The sequence below is a fragment of the Bactrocera tryoni genome, chromosome 2 (genome assembly GCF_016617805.1).
Source record: "Bactrocera tryoni isolate S06 chromosome 2, CSIRO_BtryS06_freeze2, whole genome shotgun sequence".
In the NCBI taxonomy this organism is placed as follows: Eukaryota; Metazoa; Arthropoda; class Insecta; order Diptera; family Tephritidae; genus Bactrocera; species Bactrocera tryoni.
Genome location: NC_052500.1, coordinates 9,120,240 through 9,144,073, shown reverse-complemented (window position 1 = coordinate 9,144,073; position 23,834 = coordinate 9,120,240). Strand labels below are relative to the sequence as shown.

The following is a 23,834-nucleotide window of genomic DNA, read 5'->3' as shown; positions in this document are numbered from 1 at the left end:
GCTCAACATAAATGCCCAATTTAATGGTACATTAACATTTAAAGCATAAAATATGACGAACACTTAAGAAGTTGTAATAAAACTGGCCGGCTTGCAACAACTTACTCAAGACCGAGAAGCAGTAATAACTTCATTGAAGTGGAGAAATTACATATACACATTCATGATGACTTAAAAAGTGCGACTCGAGGCGATCTTGTGTTCTTTACCATATTTTATCTTTTAATATGAAAATAAATACCCAGCAGATAATGGAGGGGAAGAAGAAGAGCCCAAAGGATATGTGCGGACTTTATACTACTGTATATATAAGCAATAGCACTTATGTACATATTATAAGTAATAAATATGTATAAATGTCCATAAGAAGTGTATATTTATCATTTTTGTTAAGCATACTTGTATACATATGTATATATTATGTAATATATACTTACATTAAGGTATGTGTATATTTATTTCTTTGCTGCTTCACTGATTGACTCCTGCTGATATCTGCTGTCGAAATTTGATCCTGAAAACATTGATTTCAAGACCAAAGGCATTTTACGAACAAAGAAACGGCATATGCACACATGCAGCCACACTTACATGCATTTGAGGGCGTTTTAAATTTCTTCATTCAAATAAAAGTAGACATTTATGCGTGTGCGCTTACATATCCGTCAGTGTTGCATGTAATTGCTGACAGTTATGGGCAACTTGCAACATGCACTTGCAATAAATATATATGTACATAGCTCTTACAAACATACATATGTATATCGAGTTCAATTGCCTGCAGCGTACAGGGCACTTGATAAATATACATATATGTATGTATGTATATGTAAATAATGTATATTAGGGTGAAGCCAAAAAAAAAATAATTTTGGCTTCATTACATTAACGACCCTGTATAAAGATAAACAAAAATCCCTAGAAAGAAAAATGTTTAGCTTAATTTTGAAAGTTGTTAGTGAACATAAAAATATCCCATATAAATACAACTAAAAAAAACCAATAATTCTATCTCAGGTAAAATTTTTTTCAATTCAGGGAAATTTTTTCCCTTGTATATGCGCTCCTTTTTATACATAAATTTGAATCTTATTACATAAACCTTTCCTAAAATTGTACCTTGGGAAATTATTTTAAATTCAGGGAAATTTTTATACGTTTAGGGGTCTTTTAACATTGTGATTCTTATAGAGCGTTAAATTTTCTAAAAATTCTATCTTAGGGAAATTTTTTCAATACAGGGGAATTTATTTCCTTGCATATTTTTCTTTGTACATAGGCTTTTTTATACTTAAAAAACAAATAATATATTAGGGGAAATTTTTTCAATTCGGAGAAATTTTCGTTCGTGTATGGATAATTTTTACTGAGCTATCAAAGGGGATTTTTTCTCATTTCAAGGAAATTGTTTTTCCTTTGCAAGGATATTTTTTCTCTAAATATACATATATTTCTTTTTATCCGTAAATTCGAAATTGTAGAGCATAGACATTTTCCAAAAATTATATCGCAAGGGAGTTTTTTTAATTCACAGCAATTTTTTCCTGGCAAGTACATTTATTCACTGCATATGGGTTCATTTTGTTTATAAACTCTATATTGTAGAGCATTAAATTTTTTAAAAATTCTATCTCAGGGAACTTTTTTCAATTCAGGAGAACTTCTTCATTGTAGGGTTACTTTTTTCTGTATAGATGTTCCTTTTTTAAAATATTCTAAAAAATTCTATCGCTGAAGAATATTGATATTGATATTGATTGAATATCCCTTGAAGGGATATTGTTCTCTGCATATGGGTTCCTTTTAATCCATGAAATGTATATTGTAGAGTATTAAATTTTCTAAGAATTCTATCTCAGGAGAAATTTTTTTTGTATACAGGATCATTTTTTCCAAAAATTATAACTAAAGAGAATTGTTTTAGTTCAGGGTATTCTTTTCCCTTGCTGGGTTATTTTATCTCTGTATACGGGTTAATTTTTTTTTATCATAAGTTCGATGTGTAGATCACAAAATTTTCTAAAAATTCAACGGGGAAATTTTTCGCATGAAAGGATATTTTCTCTCTCTTTTAATCCATAAATTTGATATAGTAGAGCACACAATTTTCTAAGAATTTTCTCTCAAGCGAAATTCTTCAATTGAGAAAAAGGTTTTCCCTCTCAAGGGTATTTTTTATCCCTAAGTTCGATAGTTCAGAGCAAAAAATTTTCCAACAATTTTTTTAAGTTTTCTTAATTCAGAGTAATTTTTTACCTTGCAGGGATATTTTTTACTGTATACGGGTTCATTCTTGTTCATTAACTCGATGTTGTATAGCATAAAATTTTCTAAAAATTCTCTCAGGGGATATTTTTTTCAATTCAGGGAATGTTTTTACTAGCGGGAAAATAAATTAGTTTTTAATGGCACACCCTAATATAATGCATTTTTAATCAGTTTATTTTAATTTATTAAATTCTGCTTCGAGACTTTATTGGCTTAAGAAAATTTTCAGAGTTTTTTACTTACATAAATATGCATATACATTTGTAAGTATGTATTCACTAATATTTTATGCATTATACAAAAAATATGATTTTACAATCGCTTTGTTGTTGCTTTGGCCGGCAATGAGCCCACACACAGCCAAATAAGTCAACACCCTAGGCGCTGCAAATTCCTTTATTTATTTACGACGCCTTCGAAATGTGATATTTCTATGCATAAATATATATTTTACAGTTAAGTGAATAGAATTTTCTCGACTTTTCTTTTTTGCAGATAAAAATTTGTTTTTTGTTGCTTCTTCCACTTAGCTTTTTTTCTGAGCTCTTCGGTTTTATGTTTTGCTGGCCAAACTAATTTCTTTAATGGACGTCATATTTCTTTGTGCTTTAGATAAATCTGAGCAGAGTTGCACATATCACACACATACATACATCTGCATATGTAAACACGTATTTATTTACTCGTATTAATATATTTTTGTTTGCCTCTTAGAATTCGATTCTTTTTGTGCGTTTGCTGCAGTTTTGGTTTTCTTATGCTTGCAACAGCGAGCATTTCTTTGTCTGGCCTGTCATAACTGCTGTTGCCACCAACACATGTGGCATGAAATATTGGATTTCTTATACGTGAGCCTACAAACCCTAGAGGAAATTAATTTGCGCGATCAAGACGTCCTTTTTTGTCCAAAAAAAAAACAAAAATTATATCGAAATGTGTTCCCAAGAAAAGACCAATCTTAGTTCAAAATCGAAAATATTCTATCCGAGACTAAAACCCTCTAATTTGGATATGGTTTTTATTGTTTGTCTTGTAAAAAATCACAAAAATCTATAACAATATCTGTAACTAGATTTTGTTATATCTTAGCCTCAAACCTTCTATACTGAAATGAAAACCCTGGACACAAACCCCACGAATACGAAAAGAGCGAGACCTTTCCTGTCTAAATTGTTGTCACTATCAAAATACATATTTTTTTAATATTTGCTGATTTGGGTTCTTATAAATTTCTCAGCATTCCGTTGTATTTTTGTGAGTTTAAAAATGAGTCTGGGAAGATCGTTAAAAAGTTGCTATAAAATCGAAGTACTCTTACGACATTGATATATACAAGTATATTCGACACAAAATGGAAAATAACTATAAAAATGATGATCAGGATATTTCGACGCATTTCTAAGCATAGAACTGAAAAGTTCCTGGTTTCAGAATAAGCAGTAGCACTACAGATATTTACTTCAAGTATTGACTTTAACTACAATGGGGTTCCATTCGATATACTGTATAGTCGTATAACGTACACTTAGTCTAGACTATAACGACAAACTATATACAAATACTAGAATTTCTATATCAATCTTACTATGAGATATTTGAAAATTCATTCACTCCGAAAAAATCAAAGTTGTTTTAGGTTTGGAACTTCGCTGAATGATTCCACCTAGTTGTGGTAAGACTTCTGAGCAATAAATTGAAGAGCATTAATCAAAAACTCAAAAACGGTCATCAATAAACATTTTTACGACTACACTCAACACAAAACCTCAAATTTATTTTACAAAAAATATGAATGACTTTCCAGCAGGTTAAACTACAAATCCATATATAGTACATATGTTTCTTCTAATCTCCCTTAAACCTACTTGCTTTCGTATGAATATGCCTTCAAATTGGCGCTTGTTGTAGGTTTCGCCTGCCGATTGCCGACTGCCGCATATCCTGCATTCGCCGGTTTGCGGCAGGACATGTCTGCCATTGTCGCTGCCAAATAAAAACTTAATTCAAACTTTTAATATTTTCAAAAATTGTTCATTTCTTTGGCGCATATTTCGTTGGCGGTTTTGGTGTCGGTTGCCAAATTTAGAGACACCACATTTATTTTTAATGTTTGATTGCGACTTCTATTAAGTTAATGTTTATGTTGGAGTTTCTGTATTTAGTGTGTAGGATTAGAATTATGATTTTGTTACAGTAAAGTATATAATAATGATAGATGGAGTTAATGGACCATTTCGTTTTGGTTAGAATATTGATAACCGAAGTTTGAAGCCCCGTTTAGTGAACGCTTAGTAACCTATATGTTGTATTAATTTTTGTCTATTTGTTGCAAATTTCTTAGGCTCACAATTTATTTTTACTCTTAGATCATAGGAATATCCATAGCAGTCATTCTATAACTAGGTAATAAGTTTTAAAACAAATTTCAATTAAAACAGCTCACTCGTGAAGTTTTTAGATATACTGGTTGATAACAACTCTGTATATATTTATTAGGTATATAATACGAATCGTTTACTTAAACTATTAGTTAGAAACCATCACTTCTTTTAGGATACTCTATCGAAGCAAATAAAATTAAGCTAAGTAATATTGCCTACTATTTGGCGCGTTCACTTTTTTTATCGAAGTCGCACACCTTATAAGTCTGTGGAGGAAATATTGATTTTTTTCTTGCTTTGTGATTAGATAATTCTTCTTAACTTCTAAAAAAGTAAATATTTGATAAAACTACTTAATACAATTTATTAGACTTTCCTTATTTATATTATTCAACAACAAACCTCTTCGTATTTTTTGGAACTGCAACCGGGGGTCGGTGACGACGGAGAACACAAAATATCACCATTTACATCTATTCTTTATTGGTCATACCAAAAGCAGATAGGTCGCTTTTTTCCCTAACCATTGCATTTGTTAGATTTTTATGCGCTTAACTATATCCATGTCGCCGTAGAACTCATACAGTTCGAGGTTTCCTCTTCTTCGATATCCATTGCTCACGCGGACGGTTCTAAAGATCTTACGGGAATAGTTCTTTCGAATGCTCCAAGTGTTTTCCCATCACAGCTCGCTGTAATAGAACGGGAAAAATGGCAGTTTATAAAGCATAATTTTTATTCGTCGAGAGAAGGATCTGTTTCTCAATTGCCTACTGCAAAAGTTATTCTGCGCTTGATCTCCAGGTCTAGATTATTGGTGAAATTTATGAAATATATAACTGCAAACAACGAGGAATTTTTTTCATGTTGTATCCAGATACTGTGTTTAGCCCTAATTCATCACAAGACCAACATATTTTGTTTATTTTTCTAGAAGGGAAAATGCTGCGCTGACGGCTCTGTTGTTAAGTCCTAAGATCTGTTGATAAGGTCTACGATACCAATATCATCTGAATACTCTAATGGCATAGGAGTTTTAGTGTAGACATTGCAACTGCAGTTTCGACAACAACAATTAGTGCTATACAGCGATTTAAAAGTATACCTTGAACCACATATTTTCTAAACTGATGGGACGAAACTTGTACGAGTATAAGCATTAATAATTTTTCTCCTTAAGAGTAATACATACAATAAGTGGGGATAAGGTTCTATTAACAAATGTCTAAATAATTTTTTATTATGAGCGTTACTAAATTATAATTTATATTGGTAACAAACTAGGATTAGTATGAATATATATTGAGGTCAGTCCTAACAGGGTTCTCCCGTGGACAGCTTAGATCGATGGTTCATTGTGGTACTTAAAATTCCTGTCTAATAGATCAAACACCTCTTACAACTCGACGCAGCGCTTTGAGTCTATCACAAAATTGTTGAGACGGTTAATGTCAGTTTCTGCTGTCTTCTGGTTCGTCGAATGTACTTCTCTCTGGAAAAGGCTGCACTAAGTCTACAGCCACCTTAATAGCAGCCACTTCTGGTTGAAAAATACTTGGTGAAAAAGTTCTCTGCGATTCCTTTCCTTTCCTTTCCTTCGGCTATTTTCCATCCTCTTTTGCCCCGTTGGTATATGGGAAGTGAAAAAACCATCACTAATGGCCTTTGTGAGGCAGTGATTCAAGTTTTCAGCAATGCAGTTGTAAGAGGAGACAATCTCTCATATACTCAGATTTCCTGAGCCTTAGGGCGCAATTCGCTCCAATACACCTATCGGCAATGTCCACGGGTACTATGTGTGAACAAATCTGGGGTTGGACATAAGAAAGAAACTGAGATCAAGATATTTTTTTTTCAACACCAAAACTTTTTTGAACAAAAAAAATATTCAAAATATTTTTAATTAATAATTAATTTTTAAATTATGAAAAAACTATAGTCTAAAAGAGAAACAAATAAATATATTTTGGCAAGTCCTAGACATTTTCAGACTTCTTCTTTTATAATTATTAGCATTTTTCAAGGGCTGACAACCCTGAAGGAGCCATTGTAGCAGCATGTATAAATAACAAAAACAATTTGCTTTGAAAACTCAACAATTTTTACGACCTTTTGATTATGTTTATTTATTTGCAAGCCATTTTACACTTCAACTTAATAAAACAAAGCAAAAGCGCTATAACTTTAAAGTGCTATTACTTAGCAGCACGAGTGTGCCATAGACGTGTGAATGTAGATGGGTGTGAGTGTGTGTGTGTGGCCATGCTTGGTGGGCTCAGCAACGCCAACGCCAACCATTGGCAGTGCCACCGACGCATTGGCGCTGTTTATGCAACAGCAAACCACAAGAACAACAACAAACATGGCAACAACAAACACTACAACTACAACAATTGCAACGAAACGTTTGCATTTCGCACATGAAAGTGAAATGTAAACAGACGGAAAATGCACTCAAAGCAAACAAAAAATCATCTTAACAAAGTACAAGTGGAACTACAACAACAGCAACAGCAACAACAAAACATATACGAAGCAATTTGAATGGAGAAGACAAGAAATGCCAAGTGGTAAAAATTATTATGGAAGAGAGAATTTTTAAGTAGGCACTCAAGGTAGACAAGCCAGGGGGGCGTGCGAAGAGGGGAGCGGTGCAATGAAGACTCCAGCTGCAGCTGAAGGTGAAGATGCAAATGCACAGATGAAAGCAAGATTTGCAGCTGAGCGGTAGTTGTTGTTTGTGTGCAACATTGCTGCAGACGTGAAGCAGACGCTGACGAATGACAACAGCAACAACAGCAATACACATTTGCAGATAAAGTTGAAGCAATTGAAGCTGCAGATAATGCAACTGATGAGGACGATGATGTGCTGGCTGTCAAGTCAAAGTCAAGAGCGGAAGAGTTGCCTGCCGCATGCTGCCGGCTTGCAACAACGGTAGCAACCAGCAATCAGAGTGCAATATCAATCTGCAACAACAACAACGACAACGTCGGCTAAGAATGCCATTGCTGTAATGCAGGCTCTCGAAAATAAATGACAACATCATCACAGCTGTCGGCAACGTCTTATATTGGCATCATCCGCCGCCACAGGCGGACGTCGGCCGACTTGATGGGCGAGTTGCGGCAAGTGGCAGTCGCTCTATGCATACGAGTATCGGCCATGCAGCAGCCGCCTGCCTAGTAGCCATTTAGTCAATACAACCGACAATCATCGTCAACATCTCGGCCTGTCAACGGCGGCGTTTGCAACAGGCAGCGGACCGGTTGTCTGCCATGCGGATCAGCCCTACAGTAAGTAGCAACAACGGCAGTAAACACCTCAAGACAGCAGCAGTCAACACAGGGTACGAGCTGAGACGCGCGGTGCGGTGGCTAACGGCATTTTCGAGTGCTCAGCATTTAAGTAATACGGCCAATAAATGTCGCTCACTCGCTCATTCGTGTTTGCAACATGCATACCATGGATGACTGTTGCCGACTGTTGACTGCATGAATGGCATTGTTGTTATTGGTGTTAGTGCTATGTGTTTTGGATTTGTTGTTGTTCACCGGTTTGTTGTCGACCTGGAGACGTCCGCTGTCGATGTGTTTATGTCTTCACAAATTGAGGGCGAGCAGCAGTAGTAGGCCACTCAGCAGTTTTTTCTCTTCAGCCTTGAAGTGTGAATCGTTATGAATAGTGGAAGTGGGAATTTTAATTTCTAAAGCAATGCAATTTCGTTAAATACATTGCTTTTCGAAGTTAGTTTGGTTTAATGTGACTAAACCAGGAGAGAAAGTCTTAGATTGTGATAACCTAGTGATACCATGCTCCTTAAAAGCTGTAATTTGGTCAAGTTTAAAGTCAGTTTGTCGATTCAAGGGTTGTTTTGAATTATTTTAAGCGCATCTCGTGGGTGCAGCAATGGTTCAAAGACCAGGTTCTATCAAGATAACTCAATTTTAAGTTATTACCTGCGCGGATAGACGACCGGGCGCTTTGCGGAAGGATGAACCGATGGATGGACAAATTTATCCGAACCATTCAGTGATGGATGGATGGACAGATTACTGGACGGATGGATGGAATAACGACAGGGCGGACGGGCAGACAGATGGATGGATGGACGGACTTATCCAAAATGTACGGTGACAGATGAACGGAAAAACGGATGCAAGGACGAACGAACGGAAGGATGAATCGAGTGAAGGATGGACGAACGGAAAGACAGACGGAAGGAAAGGCGGACTTATCTGAATCCGTCAATGTTGAATGGATTAATGGATGGATGTATGAACGAGCACAAGAACGAACGACCGGAGAGATGGATTGACTGAAGAACGAACAAACGGGCTGACAGACGGATAGAAGCACGCACTTATCCGAAACAGTCGATGATGAATGGATGAACGGCCGCAAGGACAAACAAACGGAAGAACTGACGAATATACAGATGGATGGAAGGACGGACTTATGCGAATCATACGGTGTCGGACGGAAGTACGGACATACGGACAGACAGACATGTCTTTATCAGTTTCAGGGTTTAAATACAAACAACCATTACATTCTAAATCAAAGATTTTAACAAACAAAAAGTATGAATTGGCACTTCTGACTTAGAGAGGAAATAGAATTTTGAGTCTCATCCGTGTGGGTAATATATATTTTTCGGAGCGCTAACAATGTTCATTGGCAGTAAAAACTCATCACAGAAATTGCATATTTTCCTCAGCTTTACTATACATCGAAAGTTCAGATAGCAAATAATTGTTTTAAGACTGACACATACGTCCTTCTGTGATTCTCGAAACTCGAGCTACTCGAAATGATAGTATCTGCGTAATTTAGTGACTCTTTGTTGGTTGGTATATGACTGCTCGGGGACTGTTGTAAGAAATTTCAAGGAAAACATGAGATAAAATAACTGTAACCGACACATTCCAAAAAATATCGACGGAAATAACCTTGAAGTGGCTTAGCTTCAAAAGTAAATAGAAATAAATATATATATTTTGTCGGAACAAAAACGAACAAAGACAGACTGACTGGTATCTTACATCATATCGATATTACCTCGATTGTTGATGTGGCAGCAGAAAATGGAATATACATATTTGAGGGTAGTTGGCTAGTGGACTAAATCAAGATGGAACAATAAAAAACGGAGTCCATTCCAATTACATAGGTTCCACTGTCTTGAAAATGGACTATCTTGGTGGTTAGTTCACAGAAATAACAGTCCTTGGCTGGATGGAATGCGGGTTCATTCTAGTAACATAGAACCAGTTGTTGTGGCAAACCTCTGTTGGTCGTTGACCTCACTACCGATAACATTTTTATGGAATTTTAAGATAACATGTTAGATCCTTATACGTCTCGCTGATAAAACTGTTGATAGAGATCGAGGAAGTCGGTGCAAATAGCTAAGATGAGAAAATCTGTCAAAACTGATACACTTTTAAATTTGAGCTGACAAAAAATTAAGGAATATAAACTGAAAGCAAGGACATTGTCAGACGAGTTTCAACGCTTGATGGGCCTATAAGCCTGAAGTTTTTGATATTCTTTCAACTTTGGTTAGGTGTGGAAAGCTGGGATGCTTCTTAAGAGAGTGAAAGTTCCGCTCACGTATGAGTGAAGTTTCTTATGAACTGCTTTCCGCTGCAAACTGCCTATAATTAATGTATTTTGGGCATAATCAGCGGGGAATTTTGGTTTCTGGTGGGAATTAGCCATAGGAACTTTTAAAATTGTACTTAAATGCAGTCTCAAGTACCTAACATTAATACGGTGCATATCCTCATTGCTAATAAATAATTTTTCAATGACACTTGAATGCATCTAATAATGACACAAGTGTCCTTGCAATTTTCTACATCATTTATTGCCGTTGCTCTTCACTCTTCAAACCGAGTAAATAAAATCGTATGTGAAACGGCACCCTTACCAAAGTTCGACAATTCCCGTATCACATGACGTTTTGCAAATACACATGTGTATTTACATTTGTATGTATGTGTGTATATAGTGGCTAGATGAAAGACAATTGAATTGCCTGTTTTTACTCGCAATTAAACTTGAAAAATACAACAATGCGCCATAAGGTGGATGTTTGCGGGCCGGCCAGCGCAGCGCAACCGAAAATAGGAGAGTGGCATTGATTTATATTTGACAACAACAACAGCAAACGCAACAACAATACGTAATTATGGCACATGTAAACAGCGCGATTAAATATGCCAACTGATGCAACAACCCAAGAGTTGCACAAACAGCGCGCCAGCCCAAGCGGTGACAGGAGCGGAATGGGACGCGCCGATCTATAATATTTTTTTCCATTGCAGGTAATAAAAACTGCAAGCAACGGCGGTGGTAACAGCTGCGCTGGGTTGGCATGCATGCGCACCCTTTATGCAACATCCCTCTGCGCGCGCTGCCTCGTTAGCCGCTTGGCTTCCACGTTGATTGCCTGAATGCTCAGGCGGCTGGCTGACTGGCTCTCAAGCGCCGCTGGACCGCACGGCTTGGTTGCCTATTTGCACGCTTGCAATTGTCGAGTGGCACTTTGACGCTTTGTTCATATTCATCTCGAAATAATTACTTTTTGAATAACATTCAGTGCGCGCGCAACACACACACACATACATATGAGCGCGCTCACTCGCACCGAAGGGGGTTAGCAGGCGGTCGCTGGCGTTGTGTAATCAGTGAAAATGAAAAATTGCCTACCCAGTCCAGGCCTCGCCGGCTTCTACGGCCGTTTTGTTGTTTCTCTTTTGCTTTTATTCCATTCGTCGGTATTGGGTTTGAGGGCGTTGGTTGCATGCCGCACGAGCTTGTTACGCCCGCTCACATATGTTGACTTCGCTGTGCTGTCGCTGCAAAAAAGTGAAATTTCAATTTTGAAATTCAGCCAAACATCAGGTTAAATCTTCTATGCAAATGGCAAATTAAAAATATGCACAAACTTAAGCACACACACACTGACGCACACTTGCTGGGGACCTGTGTGCGTTTGTCGCATGTCAACATTTTTATATGACATGTGCACCACCGCCACCGTCGTCGGCGTCACCCTTGGTGCGTAGAGTCAACATGCAAATAAATGCGTGTTGCATGAACCCTTTTGTGTTGTGCTCAGTGTTGGGTTTGAGCCGCAGCAACAATAACAAATGTGGCAATGCAGTTGCGTGGCGTATTTGCGTTGGCGAGGTCCACGAAGCGCTGTAGATGGCAGTGGCAGGTTGGTGAAGATTGGTGGGGAACTGGTTTTTGATTTTTTTAATGTCAGCGCTTGAGATTATTATCTTTCCTAACATAACGGTTGAATCACTTTTAGGCAAATCTATTGTTTTCTGGAAGCTCAAAATTTAAAGCTTAGACGTTTCAGATAAGTACAATACAATAAATGAGACCTCAAGAGCTCTCCGACCGTACGTTGTTGATGGAGCCCTGGATATCAAGAAATGTACCCACACTCTTTATGCATAACGGCTCTGTCCAGCCATGACACTACCGATAGCAAAGGCAGAAGACAAGAGTTTTTACCTTCGTCTTGAACTTGACAGGAAGAACTGATCTAAGAGTCGCAGTTCATTTTTCTAAAGTTTCAATATAGCTCTCTGAACACTCATGCTCTGTCCTGGTTAAAATGAATATTCCTATGATCATAGAAGGAATCATCAACAAGAACCCTACATTCAGAGATTAAGAAAGCTATTTGTCTTTATGTCAAAGTTAGGTCAAGGACTTTATCCCTACCTGCAGTTACAAAAGTTTGGGAGTTTCTCCTGTTCTTAATATAGAGATCTTCATCTCAAATGAAATCGAAAAGTTACTCATCTGTAGCATATATGTCTGAGATTTCCCAGACCATCTGGCCTGAGTTCGCGTCCGAAACAGTGATAAAAACGCTGGCTCTCTTTCGACGAACGTCCGCCAGAATCTACTTTAGTATTATTGGAGGTGGCTCCACCTCGTCATTGTGCTGCATGTAGACTGGGACAAGCTATAGTTCTTAGGCTTCGTCTTCGAACATAGAGTCACAAAGTCCTCGCTGCTGAAATTTGGTAAGAGGAAAGCATTTAGTGTGTTTCGGACCAGCAGACTAGCTCTGATTTTTACAATACTATTGACCGCCTGCAGTTTATGACTCCTCTGCTCAGTCGCGGCTCTTAGATTAGGACGATATCGGTTCCGCCCTTTCTGAGACGAAACAGAGGATTGGTGGATACCGTCCTCGCGCACTGGTGGTCAATCTGAAGAGTCTTCAGAGTCAAGACTTGTCTTTAGAAGTGCGAGTTCCGCAATTGCGAGACTTTCGACACGGACCTCCTCGAATAGCCGCTCGAAAGCGACGAGTCTACATTCATGCCCCTTTCGGCCTCTGTTTCCTTCTTTTTTGTTCCTTCTGGAGAGGACATTAGTCCCTTAGAACTCAGAAAGTGTCGATGTAGAGGGAACTATAAGATGATTATAAGTGTGTAATGGTGAAGTTAAATTTGATTTGGGGGATTTTTGATCAGCTCAACATAACCTAGTAATTTTTATATAAACCGAAGCTAATGATTTCGCATTTGTCATTTTGATTACAAAGGGAGGTAAAGTAAGCGGCGCTCTCACTTACCCATCAAAAAAAAAACTCGTATTGCACCTCCTTTTATCAACTACGCCACTGCGCTACTTCAAAACCCCCCGCTCACCACCTTGCAACAGTGTCAACGTCATCACCATTACCAACATTTTTGTAATACTCGCCCTCATTGGCATACTTACACCATATCCAACGACTCACACATCCCCCACCCGCAGCTTGAAAACCTTTCCCGTGCTCATCATCAGCATCAGCGCTCAGCGTCAACATTCTCATCAGCGGCTAAGCAAATATTTGCATAATGTCCGCAATGTGCAACCATATTAATTGCGGCCTACGCGTATGACAGTCGCACTGCAACATCCACATGATAAAAAATAACAACAACAATGAAGCAGTTGTGCAGCCAGTGCTAAGCATACACAGATTGGCCTCCTCTCCGCAAGCTGCGCTCACTTGACAACTCAGCTCTCGCCGCCGTCGGTTTTGTTATGCCATTTTAAATACGAACACAATATACAATTTAATATTTCACTTATTTATTATTCTTTTCATTTACTCATAAAGACTTTTTTAGTGCTTTTTACCCTTCAACCCAACTGTCAAAGTGTTCGCGCCACAAATATCGCGCTTCAAACGGTGAAAAAACGGCAAAGTGTATTTAAATTCGAAAAACAGTTGCGGTTATTGCTTTGTGGCGTCACCGCACTTGTTTCCACTACTTTTCAACTGTTTACATACGGTACTTTAAACACTTTGGGTGCCCTTAAAAATTGCGACATATTGGCTTCGAATTAAGTCGCTTAATCAAATTACACTTTGTGGCAAGATTGATTGGCTAGTTGCGTTATAATTAAGCAGCCGAAGTGGTGGTTCGAAAACTAGCTGATTTGCATATGCAATTTGATTAAAACACTCTGGGTGGGTGGGGTTTAGAGGTCACAAAACTGCAAGTATCATGCTTTAAAATTTAGATTGCTGTAAAATACGGTTTACACTCATCAAATGATCACCAAAATTTCAACAATCCTTCAAGGAAGATGTTCGATCACGGAACTCTTTCCTTCAGTGAAGATGCGTAAAATTGCGACAACCGCTCAGGCGACACAAGCGTAAACAGTCGTGGTCGAATCGCAATGAGGTGAAGCAAGGTAGACTCATTTGCCTTATTTCTAGTTCTATAGAAAAAATAGGGGACTGTCACCAAAGGTGATATTTTAGCTCTAAGATACCGTAGTCAAGCTAATAATTTTCTATCTTATATTCATGGCGTAATCGTCTGACGAAGGGCGCCGTCACTGTCGCCTTGGATGCACTGTGGACTATACCAACAATACCACTTAATGCTATTTGAAACAAAGCATCAGTGGCCTTTGTCGGCAGATCTATTCCTGCGAAGTGTGATCTAAGGCTCAGGAAAGCTGGGTATATTAAGGGGTCCGAAAGAGGACCCGCTGAAATTCTATCCTCCTTCAACTGCCTTCCTGAAAACTTGGCTCACAGCGTCGCAAAGGCCACACGTGGTGACTTTACCAACGAGGGATTTGTAGATGGGAATAATTTGTTGGAGAAGAGGCGCAGTGAGCTTTTTCGCGGTTGGGCCAAAGCTATGAGAGAAGATGAAAGCGGTAGTTTTCTATAAGGAGCTCTCCGTCAATCTTAGATTTCGGCTACCAGACTACTGGAGTGTTCTTCAGACAGAACTAACTGCTATTAAGGTGGTGGTAGACGAAGTGAAGCCTCTTCCAGAGAGATGTGCATTCATTCCGATAGCAGAGCGGCAATACTATCGAGTGCTTGTCCTCATCAAGCTACTTCATCAACTCGTTGTTGTTGTTGAATTCTGCCGAGGGCGGAATAAAAAATCCGGGTCCATTTCGGTTACGTAGACCCGACTGTCGGGGGGCACCATTGTTCCGCTCACATCGGAATGGGAACGAGTTTGATTTCCCTTGACATCATCTGTTCTACCATTGGAGCAATGCACCTCATATGCGTTTAGCAGGCGCTGATCGACGACCCGCTCTTCTTCGATTGCGAGAACCTTTTGTCCAAGAGTAGAACGCAGGATATCTACGGAACTACTTGAGAAGGAACTACTTAGAGAAGTTCGTCTGGCCGCAATCGTAAGGGTTCTTACTGAACACTTGGTAAACAATAGGTATTCAAGCGGTGAGGCTAAAAATCTAATCGGTCAAAGTTGTGTGGAAACATGCAGGCACTTTCTGCTCTATCAATAGTTCGCGTTAGGTGCCACAAGGGACCGGCGTTCTTAGCTATCATGGTGAGATCTCTGTTAGGATTAAATCTTAACCTAATCTAAAAGCCCTTCAAAATCTACAAACTATGTATACTGTCTAATTGCCTAGAATACCTTGAAGAAAAATCTATTAGACTTGTTGTGTTACCACAAACTCAAGCTCGAAAGCTCCAAGAGGTTAAGAAAAAATAAAAGGAAAAATAAAGGAAGATTGTTGAGCAAATGAATAGAGAGTGTGAAGAAAAAAATCTGGCCTTAATCACTATTAAGTCCAAAAGATGGTATGAAAATCAAGAAATGAAATTTGGGAAATGAGTCAGTGAGTGAGTTCAGATAAACTCCTTAAGCTTTAATAAAGTCAGCTTTATAGTTTCGCATGACCTTTTTACACACTTCTCCTTTGTTTATGTTCATTTGAGGATGTCTAACAGAAACAACTCAAAACGGTATTTGAAATAGTTCTTGGTTTTGCTTTTATTATAATTTTTTTCCGTGAATTTTTTAATCCAGCGTCCAATGCGCGCATCAAAACTAAACGAGCACAAAGAGTTTGTGTTGAACGAACACGCAAATCTCTTGTGACAACATAAATAACAAACACATGATTTAGTAGTGGTGTGCACAGGATCAACGCAGGATCACTAGGAAATTTACAACCGGGATTACAAGCAAAGCCGAGCGCTGTCTCAATAGTTGTGATTAAGGAGAATACGGGTTTTCATACATACTGTATATAAATACAAGTAAAAACTGTGGTGTGGCAGCATAGAGTGACAAAAGGAGTGCATAAAAGTAAAAAAATAAAATAATAATAACGGCACCCCGATGGTGTGGCACTCGAATAAAGTGATGATACACATGCAACAACACACACATACACTCAAAATGCGAATATTCCATAAAGCCAAGGAGGGGTGCAAGCGGCGAAAGGCAGCGGCTCGTGTGATTAGCCCGACACGCTTGCGCTCGCCGCTCTCTTAGGCCGGAAATGGGCTGAGTCGTGTTATAGTTTTCGAAGCCTTCCACTTTTTTATGTTATATGGCGATGTATGTGTGTATACGGGTTTTATGAGCGCATGATTTTGTTATAGTTTTTTCATCAGAATTTCAATTTTTCCTGTATATCCGTTGCGCGGATTTGGCACATTTCGATGCGCAATAAATTTAGTTTCCTTTCTTTTACATGATTATTTTTTCATTTTATGTTTTTTGCTGTTGATATCCAGCTGTTTTTTAATTAAGCATGTTGTGCAGGGTTGATTTGGAGGGGTGGCCTGCTGTTGAACAATGCCCGGCAAGTAAATTACGTCGGATAACATGACCGAGTTGTGTCACTTGTGGACAACAGGGGCACCAATTTGAAAAAGGCGGGGTATTAAGCGCGGTGTAGGGTGGTATAGGGAGCATATTTTGTCGAGGTGATGATGGTATATCAGTTGTGACGTAGAAGCGAAAAGGTATTTTTTATGAAAAGAACACATAAATGGTGTAGAGAGTACATATACATACATAAGTATAAAGAGGGATAAATTGTTTCAGTGGCAATTTTGATAGTGCCAGAGCATTGACCGGTATTCTTGAGATATGAGAACAGATATGTATGTGCACTAAGGCAAGATCACTACCTAAGTGACTCTAAAAGGGCTGCTTGGATACTCAGTACATTAAAAATATTAGCAACAAATCGAAAAATATACATTCAGATGGGTCAGAAACACCCTACACACTTCCTTGCACCATTGCGAAACAGTGAGAAGTAACGAGTCAGCAAGCATCAAGGTATAAAGTTGTATTGATATTAGGAAACCAGGTTCTTAAATGACTTAGTAGATTTAAGTGAGTTCATCATAATCTTAATCGAAAGACTTGTATATTTCGAAAGTCAGTCTGAAGTGGATCAGATATTTTAAAATTAGGAAGTTCATAAATGACTTAGTAGACTCAATTGAGTTCATGAGAATCCCTTGAAATACTTGAATATTTCGAAAATCAGTCTGAGTTAGAACAACGTCTCGGTTTTAATTGCTACTTTAAAATCTATGATAGATTTCTTGGATCGATATTGTAAGTTTGGATATACTTGGGTCTCTACTCACCTTTGCTTGTCTCTTAAATGATTTGCGAAAAAGTGGTATTATATCAACCTGGGTTCTTCCCCACACTACCTTGTACCATTCTGAAAAAATATTAACTAACGAGCCGACAAGCGTCTAGATATAAATATATATCGATAACAGGAAAGCATGTTCTTAAATGAACAGGTTCACTCAAATAACTCCATGAGAATATTAATCGAAAGATTTGAATCTTTACAAAAATCAGTATACTGTGGACCAACGTTTCTCTTTTTATTACTTCTTTATAAGCCTTGATCATTTTCGTAGATCGAGATTATGGATTTGGAAATCCTGTAAAGTAGAATATACTTCAAGTTGGCTTAGCAGCACCCACACCTTCTTGTACCATTCCGAAACAATAACAATTAGCGGGCCGGCAAGCATTTAGATATAAATGTATATTGATATCAAGAAAATATGTTCTTAAAAGACCTTTAAAACGCAAGGGAGCCCATGAGAATCTGTATCGAAAGACTTTAATTCTTATGAAAATCAGTCTCCTGTGAAACACCGTCTTCTTTTAAAGTGCTACTTTAGAAATCTTTCGAATTTTTTGGACAGAGCTTATGGATTTGGGAATTCCTGGGTCACTATTTACTTCTCGTTCGTACTCTGCAGCTTCTATAGATTTCTAACTTCTAAGTTTCTCATAGCCGTTACCGATTATACCAGAAAAAATCAAAGATTGTCAAATCAATAGGTCAAAGATTTCAACAACCAAATCCAGCTTGATGGTTACTTGAAGAGTTAGAGTTTCAACTTTTTAAAATGCAATGCCACAAATTCATGAATCTAGTCTGTAAACCCTAATAACTAACCTATATTATTCCACAATTTATCAACGCTTTTTATGAACCTTCTCAATGTCCGAACGCTCAACTCACTCGCCACACGCTCCGCAATGATTGATGATGTACAAAGTCGCACTAAGCCCACTTAAGCATAAAATACAAAACGCAAATAGTTCCGTTGCGCAAGAGTGTAGCCTCTAGCGGAGGTGGCGAACATGCAACACCAGCGAGATGACCATTTAGTAGTGATAGTACTTGCATGCCACATACACCAAGAACAACAGCTTAAGCGGCATGCAATCTATAACAGATTAACCAGTGCATCATGCCAACAACAACACCAAAGCCGAACAAGCCCATAAGTCCACAATTCGGCCTAAGAAATCCGAGACACGTAAGCCTTAGCTTGCGACAAAACATTTCGGAGGCAGTTCGGCAAGGCGAAATTATCCTGCGTGGCAGTGGAGAGGCCAGTACGCATTTAACGGGTCTTGTAAGCAGTTATGTAAGTGTGCAGGGTATTTATGTCTCATATGTATGTTTGTATACATGCTCTTGTTTCGCATTCATTGCAACAGTCATGATTATCCTACTATGTGTTTCGGTTTTGTGCCGCATGTCACTGCTTTATGTCAATGTTGCACATACATATGTTGTCTAATACCATTGTTGTTGTATCAAATATACATACATTGCATACATATGGTACATAAATACATACTTACATTCATGGATATGTCTGAAAACTCATTACAACGATCTACTTATTCGGCCTTAATATCGGCTGGTATTCTGTGGCATGTTGCATATTAATGCTTGTGTCATTAGCTGGTCACTGCTACCACTACATATCACTATAACTAAGTGTTGCATGATTGCAATGACATTTATCTACTCGCCGACATAGTTGTTTCCCATGTGATCGGCCTTTGAGCCTTCGCCTGCAACTGCTTGTCCTGTCTTTTGCTTTGCCTTTCTGCTTGTTTTTGGGATTTTGTTTGTGATCTTAATGACCATTAAGTAAAATGTGTGACGATATTGATTAACTGTATGCCTCGTGTGGCACTTAAGCTGGGTGAGAATTCCGCCTGAGGTTCATTATTATTGATTAAGACTTGTTTGGCAAGCTTTATGCACACGCACTCGCAAAATTATATATACAAATAAATATGTTATATGTAAATTATTGAAATGCATTTGCAATTAAATATTATTATTACAGTTAGTTAATTATATAGTTTAGTATGTTTTCTAAAGTTATCAAGTTTTAACAATTTTTTTTAATTTTCTTACAGTTATTGATCAACAGGAAGAATTCTATGTAACACAAAGGTAAGTCATGGCATTTTTAACCTTTAAAAACTGTTGAACTTATTACTTTTCTGGAACTGAAAAGGAAACCGGTTTCAAAACAAAACTAGGAAAAAACGTTCTTTCGGTTACACCGAAGCTGTAATGCCCTTCACAGGTGCATTTCTTATACCATAATAGGGTATAAAAAGATCAATAACTTGATTTGGAACGGTCGGTTTGTAAGCAAGCTATATGATAAAGTGATCCGATCTAAACAATTTCTACGAAGCTTGCGCCATTGTCTTAGGTAATAATTCTTGCCAAATTTCCTGAAGGTATCTCGTCAAAGAAAAAAGTTTTTCATATAAGGTCTTGACTTTGATCGATTAATTTGTATGCCAGCTATATGCTATAGTAGTCCGATATCGGTGATTCCCACAATTATTAATATTCTTGAGGAGCTAAAAAATTATGCAACATTTCAGATCAATATCTCAAAAACGGAGGGACTAGTAGAGACGTACAGAGAGAGGACTAAATTGACTCAGATCGTCCCTTTGATTATTTGTAACATATATTATGTATACTTGTATTTTTTTAAGTTTCCGAACTGTCCTTCTGAGGGTCACGGACTTCGTGGAAAACTTCAAATTTCTTCTTATAAAAACCCACAATTAGCCTTGTCAAGCCCCAGGTTGGATTCCAATACTCCTTAGCTTGACTCCTACTTTGCTACCGACTCCACATGAATCATTGCGGTTTCTGAACTGAATTAACCTCATTCTTATCAAGCAGTTACTGGTATAATTTTTTTGTTTACTTTATTCATGTGGTCGATTCAAATTTGGATTTTTATTGTGAAATGCACCTCATGGCATTAAAGCCATTGTAACTGATATCTGCAGAATCTGTTAAGGCAATTCCAAAAAAATCAGAATTGGTCCGAAGAAAATTTAGTACCGACAGACAAAAGCACGTTATTTCCTCACTTTTTGCATACATTTTTGTATTTCCCTCCATTAAGGGAGCACAGTCTGGGTTTTTTCTACTTTTCACTTCCGAAATTTTTCGCAGCTATCATTGGTAGAATCCAAGGGTCTCACTGGGTCAGATCTTTGTCCCCTGTGTTAACCAAAAATTCCTTAAAGTGCTTTAGCTCATACTTGTAGATTGATGAAGCATTTTGAGCTTACCACAAATTTATTAAGGCAGTTATTATCAGTTCCAGCAACTTCGCTAGGCTTTTCAAATGTGTGTCTACCGAGATATTTTAATCGCAATCTGATAAAAGCCAGGCAATAAAAATAGCGGCAAAATTGGCTATGTTAAGTTCAAGTAGTTCGGCCGATCTTTTACGGTTCTATTCGGTACAGAATAGATCTCGCAGGCGCACCAATTCGGGTTGTGTACCACCACTTGCTGAGTTCACTGGAGGTCCAAAGGTTCAACGCCAGAATACAAGGAGACATCGAACAATCGACTCGCTTCAAAACGGTTGAAATTGGGGTGAAAGGTAAGAGTGTCCTTTTTAGTAAGCTCATCGGCTTTGCAGTTTCCGGAGAAACCGCTGTGGTTGGACCCCAACGCAAGCCTAATATGGAAAAAGCTTACCAGTTTTGCTAATGGGGTAATGCATTCCTTGACTAGTTTTGAATGTACATCATGAATGCACATCTCTCCGATGCAGATTGTACTTCAAAACAATGTATTTACCGTTTCATCTCCACTCGAGAGACGCTACAGTGGTCTGGTAGCCTGAAACTAGAGCTGGCGAGGAGCTCGCAACAGAAGTCTCCACTTCCTACTGGAGTCTTAATTTCGTTGCATTCGTGAAGAAGCTCACAGCACCTCTTCTCGAACGGCTTTGCCCGCCCGCAACTTCCTCACGAGTATGTGAGCAGGGAAGGTACGTTCTCCAGTTTCGCGAAACAGTGGTGTAGATTGTAAGGAACGAAATCGAAGTGGTGAAGAATTTCAATGTGTTCCTGCACAGGGCCCCTCATACACCTACTTACCTTTTCCGATGCCTTTTTCTCTCGCTCTTCTCGATGTCTGGCTTTCATGATATCTTCCTGTCCGGGATAAGTACTTCACCCTTTCTATGGGTTGAAGCATAGAGCCTCTCAACGGAACCCATCAGGAAATTTGTATCTCATAGTAAAAAAATAGATCCGTTTTTTCTCATTTACGGCTAATCCATTTCTATCTGCCCACTTGGTTATCACATTTAGATATCTTTGATTGAGCTCGCAAACGGTGTTTAGGAACAGCTGCAGTGTCCAACCATCCATTCCATCTTTTTGCTTCAGTTGAACTTTTCAAAATAATCCGAAAACTTGTATCTCTAGCTCTAACTCACTTGAGGAATAACTCGACTTACGCTGTTCTGCTTTGAGCCGCGCTTCTACAAAGTGATTGCCAGTAATTTGGCAGCAAATCGTGCGCATTTTCTCACACATTTTCTTAACACGCAGACAAATATAAGTGATTTTCGTTGTTAATCTTCCAAATATGTGACAAACAAATATCATTAATTCGATACAGAAGCCGAAATGTCGCAACATAAATCGAAAATGTGCTCAATAACAGGCGAACGAGCAGACAAACACAGGAGTTAAGGACACTTGAGAATATGAAAAATCGACACACATTAATACTAGCATTATCGGCAGCAGCACAATGTGTGCACAAACACAAAGTAGAGCGAAAGGATAAAAGGGACAACGCTTATAAATTTATATATGTGTATATAAGTATATGTGTGTAAGTAGCAGTTTAGTTAGGACACTTCAGGAGCACACACAGAAACAAAATTTATGTCAAGAATGGTGGCAAATGTTTTTTCAATATTTTTTCAATCGAAGCGTTTATTAATCTGTAGCGGTTACGCTTGAGCAACTTGGCAGCGGTGAGGATGCGCAGCCTGTTGGTTTCGTATCAATATCCTTAAATATTGTTTCGACTGTTTTGAATCGCTTGTCAAGCGCAGCCGCATACGGAAGTCACACACTCTTCAAATTCGTCACAGCTAATTTGCAGTGACAATAAAAAATACAACAAATAAAGGCAATTGCATACATTGCAACATGCCGACATTATTCTAATTAACAATAGTGCTGTTTGTTGTTGTTTTTCCAGCAGCAAAAGGTGTGCAACTTAGCGGGTCCTCTAAATTTTTTTTGCTTGAAACGATTTTTTTACAATTGCCAACGCAGTTCGATACGGTTAATCCGCTTGCCAGTTGTTGCCCCGAAAATTGTTAGTTTTTCCAAGCTTCTGAGGGGAAAAAAGGAAACTTTTCTTTGTGTGTGTGCGCTTTTCACGCGCTCAAATGCAATCGACACTGTGTTGCTAATTAAAATAAATGATCGATCGTTTGCATTTGTCCAAATAATCAGAGTATACATAACGGCGAACGGCAGTGCAGCAACAACACCACCAAAAACACCCTTAATCCAGCGCGGCATGTCCTTTGGTTGCCCCTCAAGCTCGCAATCAGCTAGTTGGCTTACTTTGTCTATGCGACACTATTCCCTGCAACTACAATTTCTTATATGTGTATGTATGTGTCTGTGTGGCAGTCACTCTTATCGCTGGCAGCATCTCGTAAAACGCATCGAATTTCATGCACACGCCATGCCAGGATTTGCTATGCTAATGTCCTTCTGCCGACGTTCGAATTGTGTCGCTCCGTAAATCATGCAACAACATACACACCCAGTTGTTGTTGCCGTTGTCCAAATATGCATTGCGCAAATACGCGTACGCTGGCAGTCAGTCATTCGTGGCTGTCGCTCGCTGGCGTTGCTATTCGTGTGCGTGCGTCAGTCGCATAATCTTACATTGCAATTTCAAGGATTAGTGGCTTAACTCTATGACCGGATTACTTGTGTTGCTCAAACAAGTCCTCAGTCCCCGCTGCCAGTCGCTTGTTTGCAGTTTTACTCTTCGCCCATCCTCTACTCGCATTTCCTTCGATTTTCTTGTGCGAATATTTTCAATTTTCCAGTTCCGCTTTAATGCGCATAAATGGTTGCAAATAAGTCGCAACGGGCGGGTCTATGAGGTCAATGGGAATCGATTGATAAATATGCTCTTAGTATTTTTGCTCAATTGTATGTACCGTTGTTTGATTTGATTTGC

General features: G+C 38.4%; 1 protein-coding gene across 2 annotated transcripts in view; it reads left to right on the top strand.

The window, feature by feature from the left end:
• The window catches only part of LOC120769547 (protein sax-3), a 289,146-nt gene that overhangs the window by 47,766 nt on the left and 217,546 nt on the right, over positions 1 to 23,834 (top strand). The window contains exon 2 of one of the 2 annotated variants that reach the window (XM_040096595.1): positions 19,694 to 19,730. The exons of the other annotated variant lie outside the window; for it this stretch is intronic. The gene's annotated coding sequence lies outside the window, so the exon portion shown is untranslated. The remainder of the gene's footprint in view (positions 1 to 19,693; positions 19,731 to 23,834) is intronic. 2 annotated transcript variants of the gene reach the window in all.